This window comes from Melopsittacus undulatus, chromosome 1 (assembly GCF_012275295.1).
Source record: "Melopsittacus undulatus isolate bMelUnd1 chromosome 1, bMelUnd1.mat.Z, whole genome shotgun sequence".
In the NCBI taxonomy this organism is placed as follows: domain Eukaryota; kingdom Metazoa; phylum Chordata; class Aves; order Psittaciformes; family Psittaculidae; genus Melopsittacus; species Melopsittacus undulatus.
In genome coordinates, this window is record NC_047527.1 from 152203018 (window position 1) to 152229540 (window position 26523).

General features: G+C 42.1%; 1 protein-coding gene across 3 annotated transcripts in view; it reads left to right on the forward strand.

The window, feature by feature from the left end:
- The window catches only part of TRAK1 (trafficking kinesin protein 1), a 123174-nt gene that overhangs the window by 30024 nt on the left and 66627 nt on the right, over positions 1-26523 (forward strand). For all 3 annotated transcript variants that reach the window (XM_034063808.1, XM_034063778.1, XM_034063896.1), the window contains exon 2: positions 19555-19847. The gene's annotated coding sequence lies outside the window, so the exon portion shown is untranslated. The remainder of the gene's footprint in view (positions 1-19554; positions 19848-26523) is intronic.

A 26523-nucleotide genomic window follows, 5' to 3' on the forward strand; every position in this document is an offset into this window, starting at 1 on the left:
ACCATATGGTGAATTTCAGTCTCCTGTAATCACAGCCTGATATCCGCAACAGCGCTTGCGCTTTAATATGTTAAACCTGCCTGAGTCAGGACTGTTGTGAATCAGGAAAACAGTGGTGTGAAAAGGCACTGGGAGTATCTGCAGCTGCACTGATAAAGTAAATGGTGGTTTATGTATCTTAAAGGTTGGATGTTATCCAGGCATACAGTTGTGCACAGTCTTGAAGTGAAGAGTAATTGATTGAATGCAAATCAGTCATGTGCAAAGGATTCGTATAGTAAGAAGACAGTTCAAAATGAGGAATCTTCTTTTGATTGGAGTTGGATTGTCAACATCCAAAAGCTTGATGTGGTAGGAAGCACTGTGAATAACTGCTGGTGTAGATGTGAGCCTTTTGAATAATTACAACTGAGCTTTAAAACAATCTAGGTAGTTAGACATGGAAACTTCCAATAAGATCAGGTGAGAAATGCTTAAAATAACATTATTCTTTATTTTGTCTGAAGGAGCATCTGTTTTTTGAAGAGGTTTTGCAGAGAAAGAGTTGTATGTCACATCTACAAGGATTCAAAATTGATGCAGACTTATCCTTTAAGACAGTGTTTATACATCCTTTGTTCTGGCACTAAAGAGTTGGGTCAGTCTGCAGAGAGAACTGGTGCTGGGAGAAGAGGTGGCTACAGCTGCAAACTTGTCCTGAATGAAGGGGACAGGAGGCTGTTTGAGAATCATAGAACTATAGAACAGTTTGGGTTGGAAGGGACGTTCAAAGCTCATCCAGTCCAACCCCCTGCAATGTGTCTGCTGGAATGTGTGCAGCTTTAAAATGCTGCTTTATTTTGCTCTGTGGAAAAATCTTACTGCTTTTGTGAAGAGTCTGGAAACATTCTGTAGTGTTTTCATGATGGTTTACGCTTTTCTGCTTATGCTTTCTATGTCATGTTTACAATTAAAAGATGTGTTAACATCTATTCTGTTCAGAGGATGTTTGTGACTAGTTGTCTATTCTGCTCTGTGCTCCAACTAAACTTTTGGACATGGTTAAGAATGTGGGTGTAAAATGCACTCGAAAGACCAGGGTTTTAATACAGCAGACTGAAGAGAGGAGTAGTCTAACCCTTTTTGACTCAGTTTGGTAGTTTGTATAACTTCTTTGCCAGGAGAGAGAGAGGAAACTTGTGCATGAGCCAAAGTTAGAATTGCATTCAAATGCAATTGATTCTCGGCATCGAGAACTGCGTGTGTGGGGGAAACACAAATAGAAGCAACACTTACAGTGAGCCTGCAAGCCAAATGGTGATATTCTGGAGGGGAATAGGAGACTCGGGAAAGGAAGACGTCTATGTAGATGATAAAGAGCAGAAAGGATTAAACACCAGGTACAGCAGTGGCTGTTACAGAGCTATAATCCCAGGTACTGTTTGTCTCTCACAGAGTTTAGCTTTGGATGTAGTATATATGTAGAGCATGTGCAGAGGCATTGCTAGCCATGTTGTAAGCTAGCTCAAACGAAGGGAACATGACAAATGCTGCTTTAGTACTTTTTCTGGTTTCCCTTACTTGGCAGTTCAGTTGAATGCTGGTTTTCAGCTCTTGCACTGCAGAATGCTGCCTGGCCTCTTTCTCACATAATGCTGAGCTGCTCTAGCGTTGTCTGAGGCAGGTTTTGTTCTGGTGCATCAGGAGGAAGAACTTGGATCTGCATAGCAGGGCACTGACAGCATACTGTGCTTGAGTGGCTTCACTAGGGATGTTTTCTCCTACCTTACCTCCAGATCTAAAGTTAGTCCCAGTACACTGTCATTTTAGTTAAAACGCTGCCACTGTAAGATTTGTTTGAGAATAAACCATAAGGAACCTGAGCTAATATTTTTAAGGTTACAGATGAAACTGCTTTGGGCATCTTAAGTCATGATGTTATTGTTAAACAAGTGGTGTAGGAGCAGGCGAACCAGTGCAGAGGAATTACTTGCACAGTTTTGTGGCCTTTTGACTGCAAAGAAATCACAGTTAAGATACTTGTCCTATATTATAGGACAGTTTATTTGTCGTTGATTTCTGTTGGTGATCCTGGAGTATCAGAGGCAGAAAATGTGTCAATATTTATGTGCTATGTGTATTACTGTTTGTATATGCTGACAGATATTTTGGTAACCTTAACCCTGTTTACTGAAGTATGTTATTAGTGATGCCTAATGGTATCCTGGACTTTGTTCTCTTGTTAAAATGGGAATTCATTCCTACAGTATAAGAGCTTAGGCATGAGTGTTTCCTTTGAAACACAAGATAAGTTGTGCTGGAGATGTCATTTTATTAACCTCATTCTCTGGATGTGGCTTGAGTTTGCTTTTCTTACCTGTATTTAAATTTAAACCCAGAATTTAAAATGAGAAAAAAGCAAAATGGTTAAAAAATAATGCATGAATTTGGGGTGGTAAGGGCTATTTTCTGCATAGACCTTTGGTTTTTAAGAGTAATCTTTTAAACCTTAATGGCTCTGAAATATTAGATTGCTGTGGGAGATGTGCATTCTTTTGGTCTGGTGGCATAAGGCAGGAAAGCTGTTTAAATCCCCTTCAATATTGTTATGGTGGATTTGCTTTCTTAAAGATGAATTCTAATGGAATAATCTTCATAGCTCTAATGAAATGAGGAACATCTCTTTATAATTTACTAATTCTTTTTGCTCCTCCACAACTTGGCTGCATCCGAACACTGTAAAAGAGTGAGCACATTTAGTGAATCTGTAAAAAAAATGCAACTGTTTCTGCTCAAGTTGCAACAAGAAATCAAGTTAAACTTTATTTTTTACGTGCTCTTTGTCACAAAACCCATTTCATCCCAGAACCAAAATAGTTTAAAGGGCCTTTCCATCATTTGGAGCTTTCTAGCTTTGGACCAGTGCCTGTTATAGCCATTCCTTGCTCTGTGATTGACTGACTTGGAGGAAGCTGATGTTTCATAATAAAAAGCTTTACATTTTAATGCTTCATAAGAAAATGCTTTGGACTGGCATTACCTGCAATACCTAAAGTCCTTAAAGCACATATACAGAGGCTGCAGTTGGTTTTGGGCTATTTTAGGAAAGGAAAGGGAAGGAAATGAGATGGTTTTGCAGAGCTGTTAGCATCTGTAAATAACTGTAGCATGCAAATTATGGGAGTGTAATTACTTGAGCAGAGATGGAGTTCATATCAGGTAGAAAGAATACTCTTCTTCTTAGCTCTTTTTACTCTATTGCTCTTGTCCCACTGTAATCCACCCAGGGATTACATTGCAAGCACAGGGCATTTAAATTATAATATAAGTCCTAGTCCATAAGGATTAGACTAAAAAAGTATTCTTAGGTGAAACAGCTGATGGATTTTTCTTGTTCATCTTCATATGGCTCACTTTTTCCTCTTGTGAATTCCTAGCTTGCTTCATTAAAAACATACAGACACAGTGAATACAAAGAGTTTGTATTATCCTTGCTTACTTAGCTTATCCAAACTTCTTGTTTCTTTCATAGGCTCATGGAATCCCACACTGGTTTTTTGGGTTGGAAAGGACCTTAAGATCATCCAGTTCCAACCCCTGCCATAGCCAGGGACACTTCATACTAGACCATGTCACTGCAGACCCCATCCAACCTGGCCTTGAAAAGCTCGGCTTTTCTTTCTGTTAAGTCTAATTCCAGTGAGATGCTTATATTCATCAGAGTGGCTCAGAATTTAGCCCCTCTTTTGTTCTTGTCTCTCTCTATACCAGAGAAGTCTCATGCAGGTGTTGAGTAATATTCTGTTCTTGTGAAGAAAGTATTTTTGAAGAAATATGTTATAATTGGAAACGTTTTCAACCCACGTCTGTTTCATCTCAACTGCTATGACCTGGACTGCAGTGGAAATCAGTTTTGTTTCTTTCTGGTGCCCTGTGTCCCAAACCATGGCATTCACACAGATGCTAAGAAGGAAAGTTGGAGGCAGAGGAATCTTACGTGGAATGTGCTGTCCTGTCATTGGGAGGTCTCATTCAGTGAGCAGTGTGGCTGGAAATGTGTGAAGGAATGGATAAAAGCAAAGGGTAGGCGTGTACTATAACTTGCAGTCTTTGCAGACTAGCAAGAAAATAGGATGACTTAATTCAGTCTTTAAAGAAAACTGAAAGTTGTGATTTATAATACATTTACTCGCTTTCCTAATTGGGATTTTAGCTGGAATTACTCTCAGACAACTCGTTTCAAGTATGAAAGACTGAGGTAGATAAGTGGCCTGTTAGAGCTGCACAGCCTGCCTTCAAGTCTTCATGGGCTCTACAGGAATTACAGCAAAAACACAAGGGTTAGAAGTGATGGGAGTGGATTTCACCTTGTTCTTTCCATGCTGTTAAATTTTTAAGTACTGAAACTATTTCCTCATCAAGGTTGATACTGTTCTCTTTGATCCCACCTTATTCTGAAATCCTTTTTCTCTAAAGGAGATGAAATGTGCTTCCTGATGTCAGTTGGCTTCACACATATGTTTCATCAGAGAGCTGGAACTGAGGTTGAAGAATGTAGCTGACAAAGCAACTTTTAATACAGGAGATGCAGAAAGAATAGATGCTTAGTTAGGCTCTAAAACTCATGTGAACTTTAAGCCACTCGAGCTTAATTTAGTGGAAGTCTGGCCTGATATAGATAGCTCGGATATCATGTGGAAACTCTAATTTAGACATGTATTGATATAAGAGACCTTGAGCTTATTTTTGTTTGTTCCTGGCCAGATTGTTTTTGCTTCCCTCCCTTAAGCCCTCTCTTTATTCTCAGGAAATGCAGGGCATGAGCAACTGTTACTGAACAACTACACATAACTGCACCAGTGAGAAAACAAGCTTGGGCTTAAGTGTTTATCTTGAAATGACAGAATCTTCAGTTGAGGCTTTAAATCTTCGCTCTTCTCTGCCCCTTAAGGAAAGATGCAAGTGCACTGGGATTTCTATTCTTTTTCCTAAGTTGTGCCTAAGCGCCAGTTTACTTACATGTTTTCCAATACTGTAACTCCAAATTGCAAGTATTACATCAACAGCACAGTAATTTTTAACTCAATTCACAAAGCTGCTTGTTTCTGGCATGGCCATTAATATCACATCAATAGGAAGGTCATAGCATAACCGATGTGACTTGCCCTCTGATGAAAGTGTCATGGGAAAAACAAATGTATTCCCTGTGTGTTTGCAGTGTCCATGGAAAGTTCTGCTTTGCTAAACCTACATTAGGCTTAGGAAAAACCCCCACCCACACTCTAAATCTTCACTTGAAACATTCAGTGTTTTCAAGTGTCATTTCAACTCTGCACAGGGCTTTATTTGGGGTGAAATCATACTGTTGGTCTGGAAGAAACTGGGGATATTAACTGTACAAGCAAAAGTGCTTCTGAAGCATGTGTTCCAAGTCTGGAGCACATGGTGTTGATATCACTCCCAGACTTATTAAAATGACAGCCCTTAATGCAGTCACAGTTTATGACCTGTAACTGTACTTCTGGACCTATAACTGGAGACTCAGTTTGAGAGGTATCTTTATGAAAGCTACTGTTGTCTTCCATGTGAAGAATTAAAATACCTCAACATCCTTACAAAACCAGAGATGGAGTAAATGGAACACTTTCATGGGACTTTTTGTCAGGGATTGTAGCGATAGGACAAGGGGTGATGGGTTCAAACTGAAACAGGGGAAGTTCAGGTTAGATCTAAGGCAGAAGCTGTTCCCTGTGAGGGTGCTGAGGCGCTGGCACAGGGTGCCCAGAGAAGCTGTGGCTGCCCCATCCCTGGCAGTGTTCAAGGCCAGGTTGGACAGAGCCTTGGGTGACATGGTCTGGTGTGAGGTGTTCCTGCCCATGGCAGGGGGTTGGAACTGGATGATCTTAAGGTCCTTTCCAACTCAAACCAGTCTGGGATTCCATGTTTAAAAACTTCTAAGTTGATAGTAATGTTTCATTGCTTAAATTCTCTGTGAACAAAGCTGTTCTGGGTTCAGCTGTAGCAGGTATTTTTCTCTTTCTTAGTAGCTGATGCAGTGCTGTGTTTTCTGCTTTAGCCTGAGAGCAATGCTGATAACACACCGATGCTTTTAGTTGTTGCTACATAATGTTTATTCCAATCAAGAGGTGATACACTGGAGAATGCCATTTTATGCACTGTCCAAAGATTACCTATTTCTTGTCAGATCTCTGTTACATTTGTCTTTAGCCTATTATAGAAGTAGTTAGAATCTATCAATTAACATAAAACTAACTTTTTGAAGGGGGAAAGGGAAATAGTTCTATTTTATCTTTACTGAACAATACAGTATTGCTTTGCTTCTTACAGGAAACAACCATCTCAAGTTTTCAAGTGAACATCTGCGTTAAGGACAGCCTTAATCTCTATGATTATATGTATTAGAAATAGATTTTGTCACAGGTACCTCCCAAAATGCAAAGCAGATGTTTTTATGTACAACTTGTTTGAACACCAGAGCTCCATTAAGTTCTTGCTGTTGAACTAGAGGACTTATTCTAGAGGTAGAAAGGAGAGCAAGTAACTGGGTGCTTGGTGTTAAAGCACTCTGTCAGTTCATGAAGTGCTATCAGAATTATTCTCCTTATCAAGGTTTGGTGGAAACATGCCTCACATACCTTTTGAGACTCTAGCTGGCCTTTAATTCTGTAGCTCTGAACTTTGGGTAACGGAGAATCTTTTGTGCACTTCTCTAGTGAGCATAGCATGCAGTGAAGCAACAGAGCTCACAAGACAGTTAATCTGTAAGTTACCTGGGCAAGCCTTTAAATCCTTCTCTTTTATGACTGTTTATAGTGTGAAAAATAACTGTGAGTGTTGAAAGTGTTGCATTTGCCTACAAAATGTTCCATGCATTGTTATATCACATCTCCAGAGAAACAGCTGTGGGAGACTGCTGCATTGCCAACTATAATATATATATATTTAAGTGTACTTCAGATTAACAATGTGTACAGATCCTACTTTCAGTATTGCATATAATGCAAAAATGACACTTTTCAGTGCAAGTTTTGGGCATTACCTGTGAAGTATCTATTACCTAGGTGGAAAAATGCACATTCTGGGATGGGCATGCAGTAAAGGCTTCCCTAACTCAACAAACTGTACTTCAGTCTGCCTCCGCTGTCCCTCATGTCATCAGGCTGAACTGTGGGGCTGGTCCTAGCTCTGCAGAAATGTTTTCCACTGGTAATGTACATGTCTTGTGGTTGAGAAGCTATTTTTAGCACTCTAGTTAGACTCTCAGAGTCACTGAGGGACACAGTCCTGGCAGAGAGCTGGAAAAGGGAGCTGCAAATAGTATGAAATGGGAAGGGGGTTGGAAAAAGGTACCTTTCATTTGCAACTGATTTGTCTACTCTTGACTATATTGTTATTTCCTGGTCACTTGCAAGGAAAAGGCACATTTCTCAGGATTATTAGCTTACATTTAGCTAAGAATTACCCCTGTGTAACTGAGGGAAAACCAGCAGAACTGCACTAGTGGGAACTTCCTTTTTCATTGTGATGTTCAGAGGCTGCCTGCATCTCCAAACTGACACCTTTTAGCTGGAGTCAAGTGGGAACACTGACCTCAGATAGTCTGGGTGAGGTGGGAGTTACATTAACACTGCATTTGCTTACATGTTAGACTTTGTCCTGATGGCACAGTAACCAGGGAAGGGTGATGCAGACCACAAAGCCACTGAAACAGGAAATTGTTATACACGGGGAAGCCTTTAATCTGACCACGATACTCAGATACAGGCAGCTTCTTAGTATTTAAAATTTAATATTGAAAAAACCTCTTGTGAGATTCAGTTTGATCTGTTTTATTCATAAAGCTGTTACACAAAAAGACAGCTGAGGCAGCAAAATAGCACAAGAGGGCCAGTTCAAAGTGCTTATGTGCTGCATTATGGGCTCGGGGCAGGAGAGGTGCTGCTTTTCCTGGTGGCAGAATAGTTAGTGATACTTGCTTAAATACATGGCTGTGCTTTTTGCCTTTCTCCTAACTGTGTCTATAATGTGCGATTCTGTTGCCTGAAATCAGTTTGAGTTGTAAACCACCCTTTTCCACATCAGTGTAGCTCTGTGAGCTCTCATTTGGCAGCAAGGATTTTGTGGGAGACCATATAGATGTATGCTGTGTTGTTTCCACGCGTTTTCATGGTGTGTTCTGGGAAAACTGGTCTCCTATCTGGCCCTTTGGGCATCTGTGCAACTGATCTTAACCTAGAAAGTCATGGATCCGTATCAAGTTGCTGACCTTTTCCCTCCTGCTTATTAATAAACCTTTGTGTTTCTGGTGCTGTCAGTGTAGGTAGAGTGAGACTGAAGCAGAAAGCATTTCTACCCTGTCTCCTCCTGCTGAGAAGGTGACAGCATGCCTTGCTGGAATTGCACAGAGATCAGGGGCTGTGGATTCTGGTGGCTCTGGAATCTGGACTGAACAGCAGCTTCGGAGCAAGGACCTGAGCAGTGGAACTGTAGCCCTACAGTGTATAGAAACCCTGTGTGTCTGATAGAGAGCTCTAGGAAGGTTCAGGTGCAGGTTGTCATTTCCAAGACATTCACTCCAACATGCTGGCTGTGCTAGATTTACTGCTGGTTAAAACGTGGCTGCCTTTTTAAACTATAGGACAGTGGCTTATTTGCCTTGACATCACCATCAGCAGCTGACATGATGATGATGGAAGTTTACCAGGGAATTATTGCTAGGCCTGAGTCACAGGAAATTTCCTGTGCTTCCTGTTTTGGCCATGGAGATTCCAGCTTAATAATGATCATCAGGCTGTTTTGATAACACATTTTTACTTAATGTGGGTATATGCACACTTTATTCTATTTCTGTTTCCATGGTGAAGGACAAGCGTGAAAACTGAGCTCCAGTGCTGTGAGCCATAGGACCTTACAGCAGCATAAGAGCATGCAGAAGAAGAATGGAGTATTATAAAGTGACAGTTTCAAAGTGGTGGCAGAATATTTTACTGGGGAGAATAGAATATGGTTCTCAGTAGAAACTGGTGGTCGTGTCTTTGTTGAACCCTGTATTGGTGCAGGTGAATAACAGCATGTTTCTGATGTTAATTCTGTTGGACCCCAAACCCTCAGGCAGCTAAACTGGAATACGTCACCCTGCTTATAATTAAAGCATGGCTAAATTTAAAGTAAAAGCTTTTCTCCATGAACCGTAGGAGGAGTTGCACAGACTGACTTTGTTTAAGGGAAGTCAGTGTCTCTGTAGAATTTAGAAGGCTTTTTCTAAGAATTCTTTCTCTTAATGACATGATGTGCTGCCCTCTCTTGTTTGGGAAGGTCATTTTTCCCTGTCTGCACACTAAGTTGCAAGGAAGTGCTCTCCAAACCTTTAATAGCAAGGAGACTTTCATATTCTCTTCTGACAGCAAGAGCGATATGATAAAGCTTTAAAGTTTCATGCTAGGACATACTGGACAGATAACCCAAAATTAACGAAGTCTACATAATGAGATTCAGGATATGCAGTCTCAAAGCACTTTGTAATGTTGCTGGCTTAAGCTGTCAAATCTGGGCTTTTTTTCACCATTTTTAGCTCAAATAAGAGTTTGTATGTGGAATGAGCAATCTACATAGGGAATTTTAAAGAGCAGGTAAAGAGGTCTGCTCTATTCAGGAAATCCTGTGTTCATATCCAGGGTTGGACTTACAGGCCTTGCTTTCCATTTTGCTTGTTAATCTAGAAGTGTGAGTCTCCCACAACTCCCTTGACAGAAGCTTGTTGCTTTGTGCACAAGCAAAAAGGGTGAAACTCTTTAAAATAGCCAATTATTTTGGCTTTAGTGGTACTTTATCTTGGTGTCAAAATTTATCACCCTCTTAAAACATAACTGTAGGTCTTGAAAGCCCAGAAGATGCTCTGGTCTTAAATCTGAGTAGATATTGTTATTGTGAGGAGACTGGGTATTGGGAATGAGAGCTTTGCTTGTTGTAGACTATGTACATGAGTTGAGAAAAGTCAATCCCAGTTGTTCTGAGGCTGACAGGACCTTCGCCCAATATGGATCATGAAAACACACTTTAAAGGAAGGAATCTCTATACATGTATTGAAAGGCTTTGTTTTATACAGGTGATGGGGAACACTAGTGATATCTTTTTATTTTTCAGTTGAATGGAGTACTTCAAATGCTCTTTCCCAGCTTTGTTCTGTGCGTGTTCAACTTTACCATGTGCCTGTCATAGTCCATGGAATTTGTACAGTTCCTCTTATTATTATTATTATTAAGGGTTGTGCTTGATATGGTAGTAAAAAAATCACTTTCAGAGAAAGTTTCCATTGAAATTTCATTAGAGTACACACAGAAAAAATCCTTGCCAGAGAGGAAAAGGGTTCATCACAGACCCGTTTTCCCTTCCTGAAACCTGCCATGCTTGCTTGCGTGAGGCTGTTGGTATACTCAGAATGCTTCCTGACTGGGTGCTAAGATAGGAATAAGTCATAAGGCATGCTGAGAAGTGGGAAATTGAACTGGCTGAGTGGTAGGCAAGTCAGCTTGCCTGGTCCACTTTGAGTAGCTTTAGGTCTCCATCAACAGAGATTTACAATAGAGCAGGAGCTGTTGGGACAGTTTGGTCACGTACTTACTGCCTGTGCTGTGACTCTTCACATCAGGGACTGCAGTGATAGGACAAGGGATGATGGGTTCCAAATGAAACAGGGGAAGTTCAGGTTGGATCTAAGGCAGAAGCTGTTCCCTGTGAGGGTGCTGAGGCGCTGGCACAGGGTGCCCAGAGAAGCTGTGGCTGCCCCATCCCTGGCAGTGCTCAAGGCCAGGTTGGACACAGGGGCTTGGAGCAACCTGGTCTGGTGTGAGGTGTCCCTGCCCATGGCAGGGTTGGAACTGGATGAACGTAAAGTCCTTTCCAACCCAAACCATTCTATGATTCTATGATTCCATGACTGGCGTGTGGGTGAAGCTCGATGTCCAGTACTATTTGTTGTGCATTTTGGAGAATATGTGCATGCATACAGGAATTTGTCTGAGGATGACTTCAAGTGTTATGTTTAAGGGTTATTGCCATTATTTTCCAAAATCAGCTTCCAAATTGTCTGGAACTATTTGATCCATCTCTATTGAGTGGGTTTTGTTTTTGTGGTCCTTTGGGGAAAGCCACAATGCTGGATTGCAACTTTGTAGTGTAATTAAGATAGTTTAGTCTTCAAAAGAAGTAAAACCAGAGCATGTAATACATTTAATTTGCATTTCTACCCCTGAGCTTGTGCTCTTGTGTAGTCATCCTTGTTTAATGAACAGTGATCTTCATGCCATGTTCATTTTAATGCCCCTGGAATTTTCTAAAGGAAAAAACCACTATTCCAAAATCTTTGCTAGGATGACTTTGACTTTAATGGCACTAAGCCCTGGATAACTGGCTCAGTTTCCCAAAATTCCACAGCCTGTTGTTAAGATAAACATTTCTAGGTTCCCAAGAACACAGGCGCGTGTATATGGTAATACACTGGGTATACAGAACAACCTTGAAACAGCAAATTCTTCTTTGCCTGTTTTATTCTTGATGTATACAAACAAACTCCAGAAGCAGAAAGTGTTTTTACACAATAATTGGGTCAGGTTTTAAACCACATTAGAGTATTTTGAGAAGGGCTGTGAAATTTCTCTCTTTTAGCTTTTACAAAAGCAGAAAAGAATCAGTCCTGCATTGGAATAGTGTGTGTTGAGATGCACCCTCATTAGTTAGCAGTTCATAACTCAGTTCCTGGGAAGTCCATGTGACCAAAGCTTTGGTATAAGGCCCAGGATTGCTGGTTGTTTAGGAATTTGTAGTCTTGTCATTTGTGAACACTGGTACCTGAAGTGACTTGTAGGCCCAGGTATCCAGTGTTGGAGGTCTGGCTTTATCCTCACTGAAAAGGGCTATGATATGTGATCACTCAGCCCAAAGACTTAGAGAGGGGTTATAATTATAGAGGTTGTGGTAGGGCTGGCTTCAGTTCACTCATATCCTCCCAAACAGCAGTACATTGTTGGAAGTGTGCTCCCATACACAACTACTTAAAAGACAGGAAAAGAAGATGGATATGAGGCCCAGGGATATTGAGAGCCAGTTAAGAAATTCCAGGCTAGGTTCTGAGCAACTCTCTGCATGTTTAAGTTGTAAGACAACCTTGAAGAGCAAGGGAGGTTCTCACTGGATTGTGCCAGTTGCTGGAGCACATGGGGAGGCTTGCTGCCAAGGATGCTCCTGAGCCAAAGCAGATCCTCTTAGCATCTTACTCAGAGGAGCTGGTGGTCTGACTGTCCTTGGAGGTAAGCTTCCTCATAGTTGTTTTTAAAAGTGCTTCTAGCAGCAAAGGAAACTTTTAAGTTCTTACTTTCTGGAGAAAAAAATAGAAAGAAAGGGGTGTTCTTACTGAATGGTTGGAGTTTGATCAGTTAGGCTTCCCTTTCTTTTATCTCTATTATCTTTTTATAAGATTATTTAACAGTCCAAAGTAAAGGGATCAGGACACAGCAGTTATGGTGTCTGGGGGTTTTTGTTACTTGTGGGGTGGCTTTTTCCCCTCTGGCTTGAATTTTAGGGTAGTCCGCAAGGAATGTTATTCCTTTACCAGCTGGTTCCTCTCACCCCTGCTCTCACTGTCTCTATGCAGTAAGAAGCCCATGCCCATGAAGTCCCTGGCTGTGGCAAGGGGTTGGAACTAGATGATGAATCCTAAGGTCCTTTCCAACCCAAACCACTTTGTGGTTCTATGAACTAGTAAAGAAAAGCAGCAGTCTTTGCTATGTGATAGTTTGTTGTAGATGTTGTCAGAAGGACAGCTGGTATTAAAATTTGAACTAATGACACTTCTCCAATCCCATAAACCAGCATTGTTTAAGATTTGAATTATACCAACTCCGTGTAGACTCTTAAGAGCCATTGTGGAGGGTGAGAAATGCAGAAACTCCTCATATAATAGGAGAAAAACAATAGTAATACAAACCAAGATCAAAATTCCTCCCTCTCTCTCTCCCCCACCAGGTTTTAGGTCCTGATAACTACTGGTTTGAGTCAGAGTCAGTCCATTCTTTGACTAAAACTCTTGGCCCCAATTTGTGGGCACTTATGTTAATTGTAGCTTTGTTTAAACAGTAGTAGCAGTTGGGGCAACCACCATTCTAGCATGGGTTTAAAGCTGTGTTTGCTGCTTGCCTTTGGTCTTTAGTGTCTTGGGGAAAAAGGTATGGCTTGGCTGGCTGGTGAGGGGTTTGATTTGGAATAGTAACACCTTCATTTGAATGTCTTTTACCAAATGAATGCTGTCTTAGGCCCTGGCACTGTTCTGTAGGGTTGTTGGGGGGTTTTAGTTTTGTTTTCCCCTTCACTAGTTGCTAGTTCCTGTGTTCCAGTGTGTCTCATCCCTGTTCTGCTTCTGGTCAAGTGGTCTTGGTGGTTCTTCCTGTGGATAGGAGGTGAGCTCAGGATTCAAGAACAGATACAGTGGTGTTATCTCCTGTGCTGCAATTGAGAGAAATTGAGAGTCATTCCATAGCTCTTCCCAACTAGGGGAAAAGCAGTACTCATGCTTAGCTATCTTGTGGAAGTCTGAGGCTTATGGAGGAATAACATAATGGGGTGTTCCATGTTCTTGTGATGTATCAACGCACACCACTTTTCAGGTTTCTGTTATCACTGTACCCGTCCATGCTGCTTGAGGACCTGGTTTGCTGGTGGTGAGGCAGTTTCCCCATTGCTGAACTGTTTGACCAATTTTTGTCCTATGTATGTTGTCAAAAGTGTAGTGAGGATGACATTCATGTAGTGTAGCCTGTGTATTGGCTGTGTATGAGGCAGGAGTTCATACACGCTGAACACAACAGCAGCCTAATTCCAAATCATCCGGTGGTTTGTTGTTTTGAGTTGTTAGATACTTTCCTTCTGTTCAGCAACTGTCGGACCATGGTTCTTGGACCCATCCTATATTGATCTACCTCATTGAGCACCTTGCACACACATGGGTGTGAGTAGAAAGTACATGTTTGAGGTGTTCATAGTTGGCATTGCTGTACCTCTGAGCTTTGTTTTGGTACCTGGTGAATTCCTCCTTTGGCTGCACATGGAGTTCTCACTGGAGGTGGTGGAACAGCTTTCCCTTTCCCATACGATAGCATGGCATGTTTAGCTAAGGTCTCCCAGCCAGTAGCTGGGAGTAAAACAGTACCCATTCTCAGTTTAATTTGTGCATGGAGTGGGGGGAAGCAGGTAGTTTGGCCTACATTAAATAAAAGGATAGGGATCTGTAAAAAGCTCTTAATGTAATGTGAGCCTTACACAAGGAAGAACTATTTATAGAGCCCTGCAGTATTTGCCTGAAGGAACCTGACCGCAGAGAGGGCAGTATTACATCTAACCAGGGAGAGCATGCGGGTGCTTGCAGCAGCCAAGGTCGAACCCAGGGCTTGTCTTACAGCATAAAATCATAGAATCACAGAGTGGCTTGGGTTGGAAAGGGCCTTGAGATCATCCAGTTCCAACCCATGTCACCCAAGGTTCTGTCCAACCTGGTCTTGAACGCTGTCCCTCTCCTGTGGCTGGAACAGGCAAGAGACGGATGGGATCATTTGGAAGACCCTAGTGGTGAGAAACTGTGGTCTGTGGAGAACAGTGGGGTGATTTTCTTTCCTCTTTATCTTTTTCCCTTAGCGGGCTGTTTATTAGTGATGTTTTGCATTACTTCTTGAGAAAACGTGTTTGTCTTGATTGAAGATTTAATAGTCAGAAAAGGCCAAACAAGGTCACAGCAGCAGCTTTGGAGAGCTTGAGAGTAAGACTTCATGCTTTTCATGTTTGTACTATTATTTAAGCATCTTTGGGGTTATTGCGTCTGCTATTCTGGCTTTTGTTCTCTAGTGGAGACTTTTTTGTACTAATGACATTGCCACACCACTGGCAGTTAACCAGGTATTGTTCTGCTTTCCTGAATGTCTGGTTATTGAATGCCTTCATCTGCTTACCTGATTGTCTGGTTATTGAATGCCTTCATCTGCTTACTACTTATTGGTTATGAGGTGTTATAAAAAGTGATTTTTAGAAGCCCTTCAAATGTTTAGCTTGAAAACACTCTTTAATGGTTTCATAGGCAGAAGAGCTCCTCCTTTGGGAAGCATATACCTGAAAGATTCTTCATAGCATCTAATGACCACTGGGTGTTGATACTTCTCCAGAAACGCTGTGTTTAGCTAGGCAAGGAGCTGGGGGACGGGGAAGCATGGAATATAGTTTGAATGTGGTATAAGGCTTGAGTAAAAGGGTCTGTGTGGTGTTGGGGTAGCAGATGGCTTTGGTGTTACTGCCTGGGTCACTGGGAGCAAAACCACTGCTCAGGAAGCACAGCAGTGTTTCCTCCAGAGTAACCTGGGAAAGATGAAAAGGTTCTTGATTGGCTTTAAAACTTGGGATAAGGATGTGGTCTAGAGTTGGCCAAGGTGTTTGTCCCTTTAGTTTGCTGTAAAATAATGGATCTCTTCTAACATAAGAAATGCAGCACTTTTAGTACCATATTTTATAGTTCTAGTGTTTTTATATATGTGTGTGTGTAGAAAACGCAGGCCTGTTGCACATGGTTGTTTCTTTCTGATCTGAGCAGATTTGTTTAAATGGAAGTAAGCATTTTGTCTGGCTTTGAGCACACCCACACAGTGAAAAAATTAGTTTAAAATTAAAAGTAAAAGAAGCAAACTTTTGTAGATGGAAGAGGAGAAATAGTAAAGACCTAACTTCAATGCTTGAAGCAAGTCCTACTGCTTTGGTCAGTTCAGTGAGTGTTTTCCATAGACTGTATTCTGAATTACTGAGGCCAGGCCTGCAAGTTAGGCTATTTCAGATTACACAGACATATAAACTGGCTTTGATTTGCTCCAATGTCTCCGTGGGGCATTTTGCATCTGAAAAAAGGGGGGTGGGTTACTTTTTTTTCCCTTTTTGTGTGTATAAGTAAGATGCTTGAGGGTTCTTTTTAAAGAACTTAGTGAAACTTAACAGACTTAGTAAAACAGGTGTTTAGTGGATTTACAGAGTAATACAGGAACCGGGGAAAGACTTCTGGTGGGACTCTTGCAAGTACATAAAAGGAAGGAATTTGCAAACCCTAAACCCCTCTGAAGTGTTTAACCATCATTTAGGAGTTAGCAAATGAGAATACAGGATCAGAGCTCTGTGGCTCCAGGCAGATGGGAAGAGTAAGAAGTTCTCTCAGTCCTTTGATACCCTGAGGTTCTTTGGTCAGTAGGGAAGGATGAGTAGATCCAAGTTGTTGGCACTGAAGCTTCTTCAAACTTCATTAGTGATTTGTGTGGGTTACTTTAGATTAGATTTAGCTTGACACCTTGGGGTGAATGTCTTCATTTACCCATGCAGTTTGAAGCTTCCTGAAGGAGGAAAATGTAATGGTACATGCCAGATGACCCTGCTGTGATGTTGCCCACGGGGTTATATGAAGTCTCATGTGGCTGATTGGCAGCAGGTTGCGTTTGAAGTGCATCTTGGAGCAGTGTTTTCAGGTTGTTTCAAAGTTGTTCTGAAAACCCAGGTAGCTCACAGTGACTGGTCTTGCTTCCAAACTGTGCTACTGCTCTAAACCAGAGAGCATAGTTAAATAATGAGTGTATGCATAGCAAGAAGATGACTGGAAGAAAGGGGAAGGTTTCAGTCCGAAGCCCTAGAAAGACATTTCTACTGTCTTTTAAGGAAATACAGCTTTGAATTCCCAGATGTTTGCAGTGGTCAAGCTGCCATTTTAGACTAATGAATAACAGTATTATTTGAAGCACAAAATCTGAGCTAGATAACTTTTATGAAGTGCAAGGATTGAATGAGTGCCTTTAACAAACAGCTGGCAAATAAGGGGCTTTCCAGAGTAAAATGACCTGGTTAAGAGTTATGTACAGGTTAAACTTAAGGGAATTGTTCTCTTTCTACATCCAAAAGATTTATGTTCAAACATTCCAAATTAAGTATTTCTGTAAACTCAGGTCTCTTTATTGGCCCCAAACTGTCATTGTATTTAAACCAGTAGAAATGGTGCAATACAGTCAGCAAGGCAGAAGCTGAATTATGTCATATTAGGTACAAGAGTTGAGTTACTTAAGTCCTGTATGTGGGCTGCTGTTGACATATACAGTAGAAAGAATGAAATACATTAAATTTTCATTGAGAAAAGGCAGAGTCTGGCTTTAGTTGTGTGCTTGTTTGAATGTCAGAAGGGGTAAATACGAAACACTAATAACAACTGGTATCATCTCCTTCTGAGTACTATATATGTAGGTGAGGCTGTTTTGGGAACCTGGTAAATACTGCTCAGCTTTAGTTTGTTTTGCTTGTTGGCAGCAGAAATTCAGCTGGAATTTTAAAGGAAAAGTGTGATTTGGTGAAGGCTGAACAACATTTTCATGCTGTGTGTCTGGAAATTGAAGATGTTAAGTAAGTCTGAAAGGAAGCAGGCATAGACGTTCATGCCTCCTTTCTTCCCTTCATGATAGAAGGTTTTAAGATAAAAGCACATTCTCTCCCTTAATCCAGAACTTGTCTTTCTCATGGAGATGTTACATGCGATTCTGCAGCAGAGCAGGCAGACTGGGAGGAAGAGGGTTGGAGCTTGTTTGTATTTTCAGGCTGCGTTTGTTCTGTTTCCAGAGCAAATGCCAACCATGAACCAGCTTGTGTGAAGGAAGAGCACTGATAACTTTGTTTTTGGACGTGTGTGGGGTGAATATTAAACTGGGTGAAGGCAGAGAGGTGAAACTTATTCATCACAAACTTCTAACACAGTTCGGAATGCTTTATTCTGGCCAAAACTATTTTTGGTGAGAACTGTATGGGAGATAAAGTCATGAATGAGTAAAGGTGATCAGGTGCATCAGGTGGTGAATGTCAGCATGTCCAGAAAAGTTACAAGATCTCAGATTCCCTAAACTCACTTGAATACTTTTACAGGCAGATCACAGTGTGGTTATCAGCGTTACTTCATTTGGTAATGTTATGTTGCTGGCTCCCTGGAGTTGCTAAGGCAGGGCATGGGGAAGAGGAGGGAGAGGAGGGGCGAGGAAAGCTGAAGAGCTCCCCTAATGCTTCCAGCCACTGACTCCCAGATATGCTCTCATTCATAACAACACACTTAACTAACAATTTCCCAAAACAAATGTGATTCACAGATGTGTGGTAGCAACTAGGACAAAACAGAGCTCTTTGAATCAGTCAGTCTGTCCATTTCCAGTATGTTTCCCTGTTTATAGCTTAAGCTGTTTCTCCAGTGCAGAGGGGAGAGCAAAGGTCTGAGTTTTGATTTCAACTGCATTGGAGCAACTAATTTCTCATATCAGTAATCTGCTTGTTATTCCCAAAGAGCCACTTGAAAAGGGCCCATTTAAAATATAATCTGTCCAAGTGACCCCATTGTTCTTTTCAGAATGTGCTGTGACAGCGCAGGGATAATGGATGCTCTGCAGGGGAACCGGAAGATTTCCTGTTAAAGCACTGAAGTGAAACCTCTTCCTGCAGCTGCCAAGGGAGAGGACCATTTGTATGAGAGTATGGTATCATAAATACATCATCTGATTTAATCTGTTCCTGTAGCATTGCTAAATACAGGTTTTGAGCCTCTGACCAGGTTAACTGATACCATGCCCAAATACAGATGGATATAATTGAGAAAAACTTAATGAAGTGTCTTTTTGTGCATGAAGGTGTTAATATTGCCGTTTGTCTTCCAGTTGTGGTGATGTGCTTTTGGTGTGAAGGTATCCTTGTTGAGACCCTCTGGGAGGGGGAGAGAAGGTTGCTTTTTTGACAGTTTAGAGACAGATGCTTGAGTCCTGCCATGAGTTTCTAGAAATACTGTTGTGCTTTGGTGAAGCAAGAATGTTATTTGCTAGAGATGCCAGAAAATAAGATGGCAAAATTCTGACCGTAACTTTTAACAGCAAAATAAGATTATCTGAACATGTTCCTGGAGATTAAAGAGAACCTTTTTAATAGGATTTTCCAGAAAACTTGTGTTTCTGGTTCTCAGTGAAGCACTGAACATGGTATGTTCTGTTGCTGCACATGCATATTGAATTGTATCCACACCTTTTGCTTGCAGACCAGTGCATTTGTGTCTTCTTGCTGCTGGCTTTCTCCTTTTCCAGTGTAATCTGGGTGTTCTTGTGTAGTCTGTTCTTCAGCTGCTGCTTATGCCTTGTAACTACTACATGTATAAAGCCTTTTACTTGGCTGACATGAAAGTTAGCTGGTGAATGAGCCAAAGTGGATGGACTTGAGGGGTTGGCAAGTTGGGTCAGGCAACAACACGAATGTTTAATCAGCCACCAGTATATAATATGGTACAAGGAATAATTCCTACTTGACATGAATGTGCAAGTACAAAGATAGGGAGTTGCTCTGTGAAGAGAGTTTGGCATTTAGCATTTGCTGAATTTGTTAGGTTAAACTAATGTTTAAGGAGGAGAAAATGAGGTATTCTGATTATGCTCTTTGGAATGACTTGAACTGACCATTTGTTTCTTTGTGTTTTACAGACTTCTCCAAGCCAGCTGCAGTGAAGAGCAAGAGTTGTGTTCCTGCCAGCCAGACCCAGTCTCCAGTGCTGGTCCCCCTGATGGCACTTTGTCCAAGCCTGTGAAACCTGCCAAGCTGGACGCCACAGCTTTGCACGACTGCACTTTGGCCGCCACTGTGCCTCCTTCGGAGCTGTCGAGTGATGCGGTCCCAGCCTGTGACACAGGCATTCATGAAGAGCACTATGTAAGTGAAGCAGTGGAAGATGATCTGCCAGACTGCAGAGAGTACAGAGATGCCTGCACCATTACCGGTAAGCAGTCAAGTCTTTTATCTTGGGTCTTACCTGTTCTTAAGCTGTTGGTGAGGTGTCTGGTTCATGGACATGCTGCTGCTGGTCTGCATGTGTTCTTGTTTAAGAAGTGATTTCGCAAGCACCTGGGTTTTCAGTGGAAGCACTTTGTGAGGGTTAAGGCTCTTGTAAATAGGCCAGACCAATGACAGCTGTGAAATGAGGATACTGGACTGATGTGCTTGGGAAGCTGAACCATTTGAAGTTTATTTGGAAAATAAACCAACTGAAAGTCAGGGATGATGGGAAGGAAATACCACAGCTTAAAATTATGGAATGGTTGTCCTAATATTCAACATAATTTAGATTTTTATCTTAATGTGAGAATTGCTTTGTGGTAGAAGGAGATGGGAGAAATAGTGTCTAACATCATATTTTGACTGTACATAACCATTCCATATTTTCACATGAGTTTTGTAACGATAGAAGTTAATGCATGAGGAACATATTCTTCTGCATGTTTGTATGAAAGGTTAAATGATGAAAAGTCAAATTCCCTTTTATTCATAAACATAAATAGAATATGTGGTTAATGATACTTTAAATGGTATTTTAAATAAAATTGGATTCTTAGTGGTGTGGTCAGCTGACCCAGTTTTTTTGTGTGTGAATGACTGTAACTCAGTTTGGTCATGGGGATGTCCATGAAATGACAGGCAGTTTCCTTTTCATATACATGGTTTGTTGGCTGAGCTGTATGGTTTCTTTTAGCTTAAAGTGACCTTGTCAGTCTGACATCTTTTGGGAATGTTTGAGGAGTCAACTGAGTTTTCAGGAGGGGAGAAATAAGAGAGCTGAGAAAAAGAGAGGTAAGACTGGGGCCATTCTAACTGGCTGCCAGATCCACTTACCCTGAGTTACTTACAGTCATTTCTAGAATTGTCTGTAGGTCAGAGAACCAGTTCATGGTGACAGTCAACAGATATTTTTGTAGTATGCCTTAACTTGGCTCAGCCCAGCTGCTGTGTAGTTGCTAAGGGTTGAGATCCTGATAAAACACAGAAGGGGAGAGATGCTCTGCAAGTCCATTGTGATTCCCTTGAGGTGACAAGCAGCAGAATTAACACTGAAGTACTTTTCACTTAGGTATGCTTCTACATAAAATAATTGTTTTATGAACAGAATCTTACTCCTTCTCCCTTGTATTCAGGGGTTTTAGAGCTCTTTAACTAGTTAGTTTATAAACAGGTCACTCTCTTGATTGTCACAACTGCTTGGTGGGGAGACTAGAAACTACATATTACATAGATGCATTCCTGCCAGCGTAAGTCTGTTTTCCAGGCCCCTTGGAGAAGGATCTTTCTTGCAAGTTGTTCTATGGGTTCTGCCTTGTCTCCCCATCTCTTTTAAGAGGAAAACATTAACTTTGTTTTTCTGTTTCTAAATACAAGGCCAGACATCCAGCTTCTTTCATGAATCAAGATGCTTTCTTGATTCCAGTTCCTTGAAAGGCAAGATAAGCTCTTCCTTTCTGAATTTTGCAAAGCAGGTTTTGTTAAATGGAGGTCAGTACATGTCTTCCTACTTCACACTTTTTCAAGCCGGGTGTAGCTTCTGCATGTTCTTTTTGGTTGTCAGCCAAGTGTGGTTTACTGATTGAGCCTATAATGCATTTTGATGGATCAGCTGTTCTGCAGTAGCAGACTTCTACTGTTCATGACCTGGAGACAGGATAAGACTTGCAGTAGAAATAGCGATGGGTGTTTTGGTTGGTTAGTTCTGGGATTTTGGGGTTTTTTTCCTGTTATAAATTGATTTTTATGAGTTTCAGATCTTTAGCTGTGCTTTCTAAAAGTGTCAAAGGGCATAGAATAGGAGTTAGGATTTGGTCTCATACTTAATCTGTATAATCTCTACTTTGTCAGTAGTATATGCTGGTATGCAGCCTATACCCTTGAAACAAGCAGAGAGAAATACTTCTGGAGGGGTAAGGATGTTTAAAGGCTTTAACACAAAGATCTTCTGTAGGTCTGACCTACAGGTTAGCATTATTTACACTTTTAAACTGCTTAGTGGGAAATAAATGCTCATACCAGGTCTGTGTATACCATAATTCTTCTTCTGATGCCAAGACATGACTCATCCTAGAGCAGGCATGTTTGAATTCAGCAGCAGGAATAATCTAGTTTCTTTGCAGGCTAGCAACTAGAGCCTTTTGTACAGGTCAGCTGCAAAAACTCTTGCAAATAAAAGCTTAAACACAGTGAAGAAGAACCTAGGAAACTGAGCAATGGTCCTGTTTTGTGGGGATGCTTTCTGACACACAACCAGCCAGTGGTAATGGGAGTTGACTGAAGCCTAAGAACAAACTAGGTTTTATGGAAGGACTCTTCATCAGGGACTGCAGCGATAGGAGAAGGAGTGATGTGTTCAAACTGAAACAGGGGAAGTTCAGGTTAGATCTAAGGCAGAAGTTCTTCCCTGTGAGGGTGCTGAGGCGCTGGCACAGGGTGCCCAGAGAAGCTGTGGCTGCCCCATCCCTGGCAGTGTTCAAGGCCAGGTTGGACACAGGGGCTTGGAAGCAACCTGCTCTAGTGGAAGGTGTCCCTGCCTATGGCAAGGGTTGGAACTGGATGAGCTTTAAGGTCTCTTCCAACCCAAACCAGTCTGCGATTTGATGTGGCACATTTTGCTATTGAACTTTCCAAGAAGGCCACCAATGCTCAAGGAATTTTCAATTCTTGATGCTTGTTTCCCCCTCCCTCCCCTCCATCCCTGGTCCGCTGCCATTGCTGGCAGTAATGAGGCACTTTGGCACTGTCAGCACCAGGATCTTTCCTGTCTGGAATCTAAGAGCAACAGTAACGTAGCTGAAGGTGCCTTGCACATTCTGATTGTGCTAAGCATGTTTTTGTGGATATAGGGCTGGCTTAAACATTTCCTGTCCCCAAACCACCTCAGACAGAATGTGCTTGCGCAGATTTCTGTGAGAGTCCAACTTGGAAGCATTTTAGGCAACTGGTCTGCATAGAATCCCTGTTCCACTTTGGTGGCATAGGGGAGATGAGGGTTACTTTCTTAGCTAGGTCACACCTCAGATCTGTTCAACTGTGTGGTCTAAAAGCAGTTACATTGGCATAACCCAGGGAATGAGCACTGCAGGGGTGCACCTATGTGACAAAAAACAGTGAGGTGGAGAGTTTCCAGTGTTATCTCTGAGTGCAGATACAGCACCCTAAAAGACAACTTTCCCAATCAACCTGATGGTAAAGTGATTCAGAACACAGCTGCAACAACCGAAGTGTTGCACGAGGAGAAGTTCTGGATCTCTGCTAGACTGAGCATACAAGGGCAAATGAATAGGACAACTGATCCATTCATAAAGTTGTGAATGTTTTGAGAGTTGTTATATGGAAAATAAGTGCTACCAGTGGATCATGTATTTTCTGAACACTAGTAGAACTACACCTGAAAAGGGATTCAGTAGCTGCTGTAGTAGGGTTTTTTTGTTGTTCTTCATTTTGGATTTGTTAGCAAGATTTAAGAGAAAAGTTCAGTGTAGTCTGACTTAAAGGAGCTATCACTTGTGGAGCTCCTATAGGTAGGTGGGCAGGACACTCGGACAGCATGGGCATCACTGTATGCCATGGAAGTGGCACTGTTCTACTACATGTGTGCAGCACCTGTCTTCTGGTTGTCTTTTCCTTAGAGCTTTTCTTTTTCTTGCTGCTACCATTCCCTGGAGCATAAAAGCACAAATACGGATGTGGCACCATCTAGTGTTCCTTTTGCTAGGAAGAGAATCAAGAAGTGTGTATCTGTCCTATGGTTGTAGTGCCGATGCAGATGATTCCAGTTAGGTGTTGATGGAAGCGGCGACTGAAGTTGGGAGCTTTCTTGTCTAACATCCCCATCCCGTTTTTGGTAAAGCATGAAGGGCTGCAGTCTTGCCATGAAAAAGCAGAGCATCACTAAGTTGCTCAAGTCCCAGTTCAGTGAGTTATAAAAGCCTCTTAGTCTGATTGTCTTTCTTGTCCATCAGCTGCAGTCAGACAAATCCTGTCCTGGGAATGGAGTGTACAGTGGGATGGAAGTCTGAAATACCACTGGAGTATAGCTTTACTCTTGTGACAGATGTCTGGCTGCCAGAGTGGTTTTGTGCTTGGGGTTTTTCTCCTTTCCTTTTTTGTTTCTCTTTAATATGCATAACACTATCATTAGCCATCTTCATTAACTTCCAGTCTTCTTTCTCATGTCAGAAGACTGGATATTTGCAGTGATTTTGGCATGATACACTTTGTAGTTCAAGAGCTAACTGCTTAGTATGCCATGCAGGCTTCCTTCATCCTTCTCTGCAAAAGCAGGAAATGAATGGGCTGTGATTTAAATCGCCCAGCCTTTTCATTGGTTTGTGTGATTTGTTTGTTCCTTATCCTAATTACTCGTTTGGAATGTCTGTAGGGGTGTGCTCCCTGGCTGTAGGGGTGTGCTCTCTGGCTGTGGGGGTGTGCTCTCTGACTGTAGGGGTGTGCTCTCTGACTGTAGGGGTGTGCTCTCTGGCTGTGGGGGTGTGCTCTCTGGCTGTAGGGGTGTGCTCTCTGGCTGTAGGGGTGAGCTCTCTGGCTGTAGGGGTGTGCTCTCTGGCTGTAGGGGTGTGCTCTCTGGCTGTTCTGGGCAATTTCCTGAGGGTTCTTGGGAAATTCTTTGTGGTGATAACCTGTTCTGGGTCCTGGGTGTTAATAACACCAGTCAGCTTCTTTAGTCTGGAAAAGGCTTAGGGGGGACCTGATGGCTCCCTACAAGTGCCTGACAGGAGGATGGAGTGAGGTGGGGTCGGTCTCTGCTCCCAAGGAACAAGGGACAGGATAAGAGGAAACGGCCTCAAGCTGCCCCAGGGCAGGTTTAGATGGAGCTGAGGAACAATTCCTTGCCCAGAGGGTGCTCAGGCATTGGAACAGGCTGCCCAGGGCAGGGCTGCAGGCACCGTCCCTGCAAGTGTTCACACAGCTGGAGACGAGGCCTCAGTGCCATGGGTTAGTGGTGGCCTTGGCAGGGCTGGGAATGGTTGGAGCAGATGAGCTTGAAGAGCTTTTCTAATCAAGTTGATTCTACGATTCTATTTTGCTCTCATCTGGGAGGTATCTCTGAGAAGAGTTGCTATTGTTTGAACTTATAAGTAATGCAACTTCTACCTTCCTGCACTGACTGCAGTGATGGGTAGTCATAACATCTCAAGTCTCATACAATCTCCTGGCAACAAAGCCATTTGGGAGCAAAAAGTTTCTTCTGAATTTTCATCCTGCCTCTATCCTTATTCAGGCTTTAATTATGTTCTCATATAGAATCATAGAATCCCAGAATATGGTATTGAATCTGGTTTGTGTTGGAAAGGACCTTAAAGTGCATCCAGTTCCAACCCCCTGCGATGGACAGGGACACCTCACACCAGACCAGGTTGCTCCAAGCCCCTGTGTCCAAGCTGGTCTTGAACACTGCCAGGGATGGGGCAGCCACAGCTTCTCTGGGCACCCTGTGCCAGCGCCTCAGCACCCTCACAGAGCTTCTTCCTAAGAGCTCATTTCAGTCTCCCCTCTACAATTTAAAGCTGTTCCCCCTTGTCCTGACACTACATGCCCTTATAAAGAGGGAAACAGAAAAATATGAAACAGAGCTTCTGTTCTCTTCCACCAGGTATATCCACCCTTATGGCACAGTCAGCCAGTGTGGGTGACTGATCCTGTGGATAAACAGTGTAATTCCGAACATCTTTTTTGTAGTCACATTGTTTTAAAGGACACGCACCTGAGCACCTGCTCAGCCACTCTCATTTCTCTGCATAAGTACCCCCATCAAGCAGGATTGTTGTTGATTTCATCTTCACGACTTTGAAGAACCTCCATCATTTTCACACCCCAGCCTGCTCTTCTTCCACATTTTTTAGTCTGTCCCTTAAATAAAACCTTGAGGATGTGGGCTCTTGCTTCATTCAGTCTGTTTACTTTGATAATTGCTGCCACCAGTTTCACCCTGCAAGCTTGCTCTAGTTTTGGTCTCTTCTCCTTCCTCTTTCCTGCCACTTCTAGAAGTGCCTATTGCTCAGTTCTGAGCACTCTTTCCTTCTCTAAAGCATGCTAAAAATGCTTGTCCTGTTACCATGTGATAGATAGCTCCCTCAGCATGACTGCAGCTATTCTATGGACTTCAGTTCTGTCTAGCATACTCTAACAGAATGATCTTATTCTCTATGCCTGCTGCTTCATTGCCTCTGTTTGGATTTTCTGGCTGGCCTGTGGTGAATTCTCAGTCAACTTCACACAGCTTCCCCCCCACCCAGCTTCCCATCAGTTGTTTTCCAGCTCTTACCAATAACTTAGTGGCTTTCCCGACTCCTCTCCCATGACAGGTTGTTGTGCTCTCTCTTACTCTGTATCCCAGGCTTAGTTTTTTGTCTTTCAGGGATTCTCTTTTTGTGTTTTGATGGGGTTGGTTGGTTTGTTTCTTTCCCTCTCAAGCAGAACTCTGCTGCTACTAATGTGCTTCTTATCCATCCCTCTTATTTATACTCCTCTTCCTAGTATGCTACATATGATGAGCACTAAGTGTTCATCACTTCTGGGTTTGTTCTTTGGAGGAAAAACTCCTCAAAGCAAGTGGTTGATGGAATTTTCGAGCATGGGGTTTTTTTGTTTGCTTGTTT